This window comes from Galeopterus variegatus, unplaced genomic scaffold, assembly GCF_000696425.1.
Source record: "Galeopterus variegatus unplaced genomic scaffold, G_variegatus-3.0.2 Scaffold12897, whole genome shotgun sequence".
Classification (NCBI taxonomy): Eukaryota; Metazoa; Chordata; class Mammalia; order Dermoptera; family Cynocephalidae; genus Galeopterus; species Galeopterus variegatus.
This window is the reverse complement of record NW_007739008.1, coordinates 31,892-39,497: the sequence shown is the minus strand read 5'-3', so window position 1 is coordinate 39,497 and position 7,606 is coordinate 31,892. Positions and strand designations below refer to the sequence as shown.

Genomic DNA, 7,606 nt, shown 5'->3' with positions numbered 1-7,606 from the left:
GTTTTTTGTTTTTGTTTTTGGTGCTTTTTTTATTGTTCCAAATTTACTTTTCTATAGTTCATTTTGGATAGTTTCTATTGTTATGCTTTCGGATTTACTTCTGCAACATCTAATCTGCTGGTAATTCTATCCAGTGTATTTTTCATGTTAGAAATTGTAGTTTTCATTTCTAGAAATTTGAGTTCAGTCTTTTTTTGTATCTTAACATTTTGAATATATAGAATATAGCTGTAATAATAGTTTTAATGTCCTTCTCTGCTAATTGTAACAACTGTGTCAGTTCTTGATTATTTTCCTCATTATGAGTTGTATTTTTCTGCCTCTTTGCATGCCTGATAATCTTAGATTGGATGCCCAATATTACAAATTTTACCTTGTTAGTTGCTGGGTCTTTCTATTCCTGTAAATTTTCCTGAGCTTTGTTTTGGTATCCAGTTAAGTTACTTTGAGGACTTGCTTTTTAGTTTGTTAAATGGGTCCAGAGCAGTGCTCAGTCTAGGACTTAGTATTATTTCCCACTACTGAGGTAAGATCTGAATACTCTATGTAAATCCGTATGAATTATCAGTTTTTCAAGTTTGACTGGTGGGAATAAGCATTATTCCTAGTGCTCTGTAAACACTAGGCACTGTTCTCTCTTATTATTTTGGATGGTTCTTTCTGTCACCTTATGTCATTTCTTTGTATACATGTACCAATCAGTACTCTGCTGTGTACTAGGAAACCCTCTGTTCGTTTCTGGAGTTCTCTCTCTGAGCAGCTCTCTCCTTTGTGGTATTCTGTCCTGTGAACCTGGTTGCCTTTGTCTCCCTGTACTCTTAGCTCTATCTCCTCAGGTCAGGGAGTCCACCAGGCTCCACTTTTAATTCCCTTGCCCTGTGCCACTGCCTGGAAACTTTCAAGGCAGTAATCTTGACAGTTATAGGGCTCACTTTGTTTGCTATCTGTCAGGAACCACTGTCTTTTCATTGCTTGATGTCCAGTGTCTTGAAAGCCATTATTTTTTGTATTTTGTTTGGGTTACTTCCTTGTACACTTTAAAAAAATTTTGGGTTGTTTAAGGTGAGAGGGCAAATCCAGTTCCTGTAATTCTGTTTTGGCCAGAAGCAGAAGTCCTGTCTACTTGTAGTTTTAACCTGAGAAGGCTCTTGTGCTACTAGGATTCTAACAGAAAAATGCTTTTAATAGTGGCCATTGCTCATTTCTCTTTGAGAGGCCTTGTATACAGATGAACTGTAGTATAAACTCAAATTGACCAGCAGGAATTTTTGAAGATATTCTTGGGGTATTAAACTGATTTCCTCACTCCCTTGTTGGGTGGATTTCTTTTTCTTTTTCTTTTTTTAATTTTAATTTATTTTATTTATTGAATCAAAAGTGATTATACATATTTTGGGGGTTCAACATTGAGATATGTTGATCAAATCAGTACTACTAGCATATATATTGTTATAAGTCATAATTATTCTTTATGTCCCTTGTCCAGTCTCTCCCCATCTCCCACTCCCTCCCCCATCCCCGCTTGGTGGATTTCTTGAGTTATTTGGATCTAGAAGCTAATTTTAAATTAAAATTTTATGAAATTCCCAACCATGTTAAAATTTTATTCTCAGAATTAAGAAAAAGAAAGAGCAACAACGTTATGCTGAAGAGCAGAGGATCCTAAAAACGAACTTTAATGAAGAACCATATTCAGGGGAGAAGATGAGTGACATGTTAGCCCAGTTACAACTTGAAGAAATAAAAACAGCCAGAGAAAAACAGCAACAGAGAGAAAAGGAATACCTAAGGTAGTATGAAAAGTACTGCATGAAATTCTGGCTCTTGAGGAGACTTAGTAGGACGTTGGTGTTCTCAATTTCCTTAAAAGAGAATTTACTATGTCTCCTCTTTTCCTTATTTACGGGTACATAACTTTACTAAATTTCTTTTTTCTTATGGACAAGGGGAGGTCAAACTATTTTATTGAGGGGCTTGGAGAGGGAGTAGAGTGCTGGAGGGGACAATGAAATTGATGTCCCAGGCTGGGTCAGCATCTCCTCTGCCTCACAGTCCCCGAAAAAGCTTCATCAAATATGTTGATTGCTGTATTAGTCTGTTTATGTTGCTTATAACAAAATGCCTGAAACTGGGTGATTTATAAAGAAAAACAAAATTTATTGCTTACGTTTTCTGAGGCTGGGAAGTCCAGATTCCATCTGGTGGTAGTGACAGTGACCCAGTGGTCTCACATTGCAAGATGGTATAAGCAGAGAGAGCAGAGAGAGAGAGAGACTCTCCTCTCCTTTTAAAGCTCTCAGAACCATGCCCCTGACCACCATTTTTAGTCCATTCACTACTGCATGGTCCTACAATCCAATTACCTTTTCAAGGCTCCACCTTTCAACTACCGTAATAGGATTTTCCACCCTCTTAACAGCCACAGTGGAGGCTAAGTTTCTAATACCTAAAACTTGGGGGACACAAATTTAGTTTCAGGGAGTTTTGGGGGGACATAATTCACTACAATTGCCTGATACCTCTTGGGAATAGCACTATATTTTTCCAAGTGCTATTTCCCAGTACAAACAGGAAGAATTGAGGCTGAGATATGAAATAGTTTTAACAGTTAAAGCTGGTTGTAAAATCAGGATGCATGCTCACTCTCTTCCTAGCAGTTTACTTTGCCTGATTATACTGTATTTTTATAGATATGTAGAAGCTTTACGAGCTCAGATCCAGGAGAAGATGCAGCTATATAATATTACTTTACCTCCACTATGCTGTTGTGGTCCTGATTTTTGGGATGCTCATCCCAATACCTGTGCCAACAATTGTATTTTCTATAAAAACCACAGAGGTAAGTTTCTTGAATAAATATTTGGGGCTTAATGGCAATTAAAATAAAATAAAACAAAAATAGTGATAATAGTAACTTAGCATTTATTGAGTGCTTAATATCTATTAGAGACTGTTATAACCCCTTTACAAAACAACCGTGTAAGGCAATGAAAATAATTACAGGGAGTTATATTTCTCTTTGAGATCTGTTATCTTCTTGTCCCCATCTATGCTGGGGAAATATTTCCAGCTCATTCCACTGTAGGGGGAACTTGGGTTCCAGGTCCTCCTCTAATTGAAGACTATTAGAATTTGCCTTCTGTGGCCATCTAAGTTAGGACTCTGTCCCGTTGAATTCCCTGTTATCCAAATACTTTAATGATATCTAGCACAGACTTATTATCATATATATCCACATTAGACTGCCAGTTCTGCCAGGGGACACTGAGGAAAATGAGGAGTGGTATATACTCTGTTAGGAGTCCCAGCTAGAGAAAATGGAGTCTTTCCTATTGTCACTAATGTTTCTGTTTCCTGTCTGTCCTTGAATATATCGTTTTATAGAGTTTAGAGGTTATGTATGCCTCATGTACACACTGACAGTACTGCCAGTATTTATATTCCTAGTGCCCCATCTGTGCTATATGAGTTTATCAGTCCTATGTGTTATAATTTTTAAAACACAGATCTTATTATGCTATTCCCCTATTATAGTACAAAATACTATAGGGTTCCCCATTATAGTACAAAATACATGGCATGTTTAGCATATTTTCTCTCTGGTGTTATGCCACACTCTAGCCATATTAAACTTGATATTCCCAGTACATTCCGTATTTTTTTATACCTTTTGCACCTCACACTCTCAGTTCTGTGACTATGATCCCTTCTTTCCTTTACCGCATTAATTCTTTGAGATCCATCTTAAATGTTACCACTTCTGGAAATCTTTTCCATCCTCTCCTAGATAGTTATTTATTCGTTCCCAACATCATTCTGTGATGACATTTTGCATATGCCCCGGGTTTGAAAATATTACACTGCAATTTAATTATTTTCGTACCCATACTCTCCATTATCTTTCCTGTCCCCACAGAGTGTTTATCATGCAGTAAGTGCTCAATAAATATTAATTCAAAAGACAGTTGAAGTTAATACCTATGAGATTCTCGGTACATAAGCAGTACTAATAGGAAATAGGGTGGGAGAGTTGTTTAGAATTTGACTCTGTTCATCACTGTGCAAACCTTTCTTTGCAGCATATACTCGGGCACTTCATTCAGTCATCAATTCTTGTGATATCTCTGAGGGGAGTTCAACTCTTCGAAACGCCATTCATAATTTTGCTTCTGCACACAGACGGACCTTGAAAAATCTGTAATTGAAATCTGAACTGGCGGTATTTTGGTCTTCATTTAAAAATCAACCTTGAGATATTATTTAGGAAAAGCTGTTAAAGTATATAAGATACATAATCTGGAAAGAAACACTGCCCCACATAACTGTCTCTATAATTAGATCGCAACCATTGCTTCAATCTCTGCCTTGGGACCAAGATTGAAAGTTGACTTCCAAACTTGCCTCTTCTTTGTTATGAACCATATAGAGTTTATTATTTTAAAAAATGACCAGTCAGACAAGTAAGGTGTCTCTTACTTTGCTCTGTTCAAAAGAGATCATGAGAAATCTTTGAGGTTATGATCATTTATCATCTTTCTAAAACTGTATCTTTGAGTCTTGACAATATCGAAATGTCTTCATAAAATAGAGAAGAGAGGAAATGAGCGTCTGAGCATCACTGGCCATTTATGTTGCCATTAACTTTTCTAGTTGTGTGTAACAATTAGACATGAGATGAATCTGAATCTAATGCACATTTTCTTTTCAAAATTTTCTGCTGTTTTTTTGTTTGTTTTGTTTTTAAGTGTATTGCCTCTTTTCTCATTCAGTGACAGATTTTTAATTGTATAAATTTTTATTGTGAAAAAAGGGGGAATAAACCCTCTATCTTTTGAATATCTTCTATATGAAATAATTGTGAGTGGCATTTCAAAAAGTGAATCTGGAGTCAAAGTGAGTAAAGTCCTGCCTTATTTCCCTGTCTTTAAAAACTTTGGTGAATGGCATGCCTACAGAGCAAGTGAAATAAAAGTTGCCATAGGTGGTATGGATTTGATATGTCTTCACAGTATTTCCTGGTACAAAATATGAAAAGGTTTAATGTTATGAATTAAAGACAGATACTGACAGTTTCTCTTTTTCCTATTTTCTCTAATGTATAGTGTTGAAGAAGCACTTAGGTTATGTCTCAAAAAATGCCTACACACCTAGCCAGGTCATTGGAAATAAGAGTAAAAATTACCTTATTTAACCAGATTAATTACCAGTTTAGTCAAAATCCTTGAAATAATTATGTACTTGATTCAGCCCTTAAAAGTTGTATTTTTTAACAGCTCTATTTAGCTATGATTCACATACCATACACAATTCACCCATTTTAAGTGTACGATTTAATGGTTTTTAGTATATTTACAGGATTTTGCAACCATCACCGCTATCATATTTTAGAACATTTTTATCATTCTAAAAAGAAGCCCTCATAATCCAGCAATTCCACTTCTTGGTATATATCCAAAAGAATTGAAAGTAGAATGTCAAACAGATATTTGCACAACAATGTTCATAGTAGCATTGTTCGTAATAACCAAGAAGCGGAAACAACCCAGTGTCCATCAGTGGATGAATGGATAAACAAAATGTGGTCTGTGCATATAATAGAATGTTATTCAGCCTTAAAAAAGGAAGGAAATTTCTGTTACACACTGCAACATTATGCTAAGTGAAATAAGGCAGTCACGAAAAGACGAATTATGTACGATTCTGTTCATATGAAGTACCTAAAGTAGTCAAATTTACAGAGAAGAAATTAAAGTAGTGGTTGCCTGGAGCTATAGGGGTAGGAGGAAATGGGGAGGAGTTGCTTAATGGATGTAGAGTTTCAGTTTTGTAGGCTGAAAAAGTTTTCTGCTTGTTTTGTTCTACTTTTAGTTTGGATATTTGAAACAGGTAAATCGACTAGTCTGGCATCAAGTTGATAGTACATTGCTGGGATTAGATCTTGCATAGGAGTAGGAAACTTTCAAGTCCAGCCTATGAGTGTTTTTGCATTGTAATTTGGTCATATGTAAACAGTATCTAATGATTTATCATTTTAGTATTAGAGAATGCCGGGATAGCTAGCAAATAGAAAAGAAGAAACCTCAGTCTCCTGACCTTTGTGATAGTATATCATGAATCCTGTTTGAATTAGATTAATGTTCTTTGGAGAGGAGCCTGGAATCTGAGTTTTTCCTGAATTTACATGTTTGTGAAATCAGAGTTGTAAGGACAAATTCTACCAGTTTTTTAGATTAGCAGGGACCTATAAGGAAGATGGGGTCTAAAGTTAAGAACTGAGCCTAAATGACCGGCCCGGTGGCGCACTGCGCTAGTGCGCCGCTTGGGAAGCGCGGCGGCGCTCCCGCCGAGGGTTCGGATCCCACATACAGACCGGTTCCCGCTCACTGGCTGAGCGAGGCACGGGGGCAACGCCGAGGGTTGCGATCCCGTTGCCGGTCCCGGTCCGGTACGGGGGCGACACTGAGGGTTGCGATCCGTTGCCGGACACAGAAAAAGACAAAAAAAATAAAGAACTGAGCCTAAATGAGATATATTTTGATTTTGGGGGTGAGGATGGGGGTTAGGAGGAACAGTATTAAATTTGGGCCTAGAATTTCAAATAAGGTAGATGGCAGGCATTTTGAATGAAAAACAATTGAATAAGAATGAACACTTTCCTAGATAACTGTTTCATTTCTTTACTCACCTCAAATTTCCTATAGGTTTTCTTCATCCTCTCAGTTGGTGACAGTGTTTCCTGTACCACTGAAAAAACAAGCAGTAAAAAGGGAACTTCCACAAGCCCCCACCATCACATCTACCTACCTGCTTGCATCTGTTAATTCCTGTTAATGTGGATGAACTTGTTTGTTCTCCTGTCTTAGACCTACCCTGACTTGTAGCTGGATTCAGTTCCCTCCCACCTACTGAAGGACATTGCCTTAGCATTTCTTCCCCTTCTCTTACCATCGTCAATTTTCCTGATTACTTGAGTACCTCTATCAGTGTATATACCTGTTGTAAATTCTCCCATCTTAAAAAACAACCAACTAAAAAAAAGAAGAGAAAGAAATTACTACCTTTCTTTACCCCACATCTTCCTTCAGCTAACACTAAATTTCTCAGTTTCCCTTTATAACAATATTCCTTGAGTTGTCTATAGTCACTGCTCTTATTCCTCTCCTCACATTCTCTTTTGAATGCATTTTAGTAAGACTTTTTGCCTTTAACTCTCATGAAGGTGTTTTTTTCAAAGTCGCTGATGATTTCCACATTGCTAAATCCAGTGGTTGTTCTCAGACTTCATCTTACTTGACCTTACAGACTTCATCAGAATTAAAAACAATTGATCAATTTTTTCTTTTTGAAGTACTTTATCCCCTGGTTTCCACAACAACAAAGCTTTAGTTTTTCTTCCAGCTTCAACTGGCTATTGCTTCTTAGTTTCCTTTGTTGTTTTTTTCCCCATCTCCAATTTCTTAGTAGAGTATTCCAGGGTTCAGACTTTTTTTCTCTCTTGCTTTTCTCTTGCACGTTTGGTAATCTCTTCTAGTCTCATGGCTTTAAATATCATCTATATATTGATAACTCCCAAATTTATATCTCTGGTTCAGATCTCTCCCCTAAA

At 36.9% G+C, this 7,606-nt stretch overlaps 1 long non-coding RNA gene across 1 annotated transcript; it reads left to right on the top strand.

The window, feature by feature from the left end:
* The first annotated feature begins 1,619 nt into the window (after positions 1-1,619).
* On the top strand, positions 1,620-5,072 carry LOC103581363. Its single transcript, XR_549656.1, has 3 exons — positions 1,620-1,790; positions 2,691-2,839; positions 4,080-5,072. It is a non-coding gene; the product is annotated as an uncharacterized LOC103581363 (long non-coding RNA).
* Positions 5,073-7,606: the final 2,534 nt, after the last annotated feature.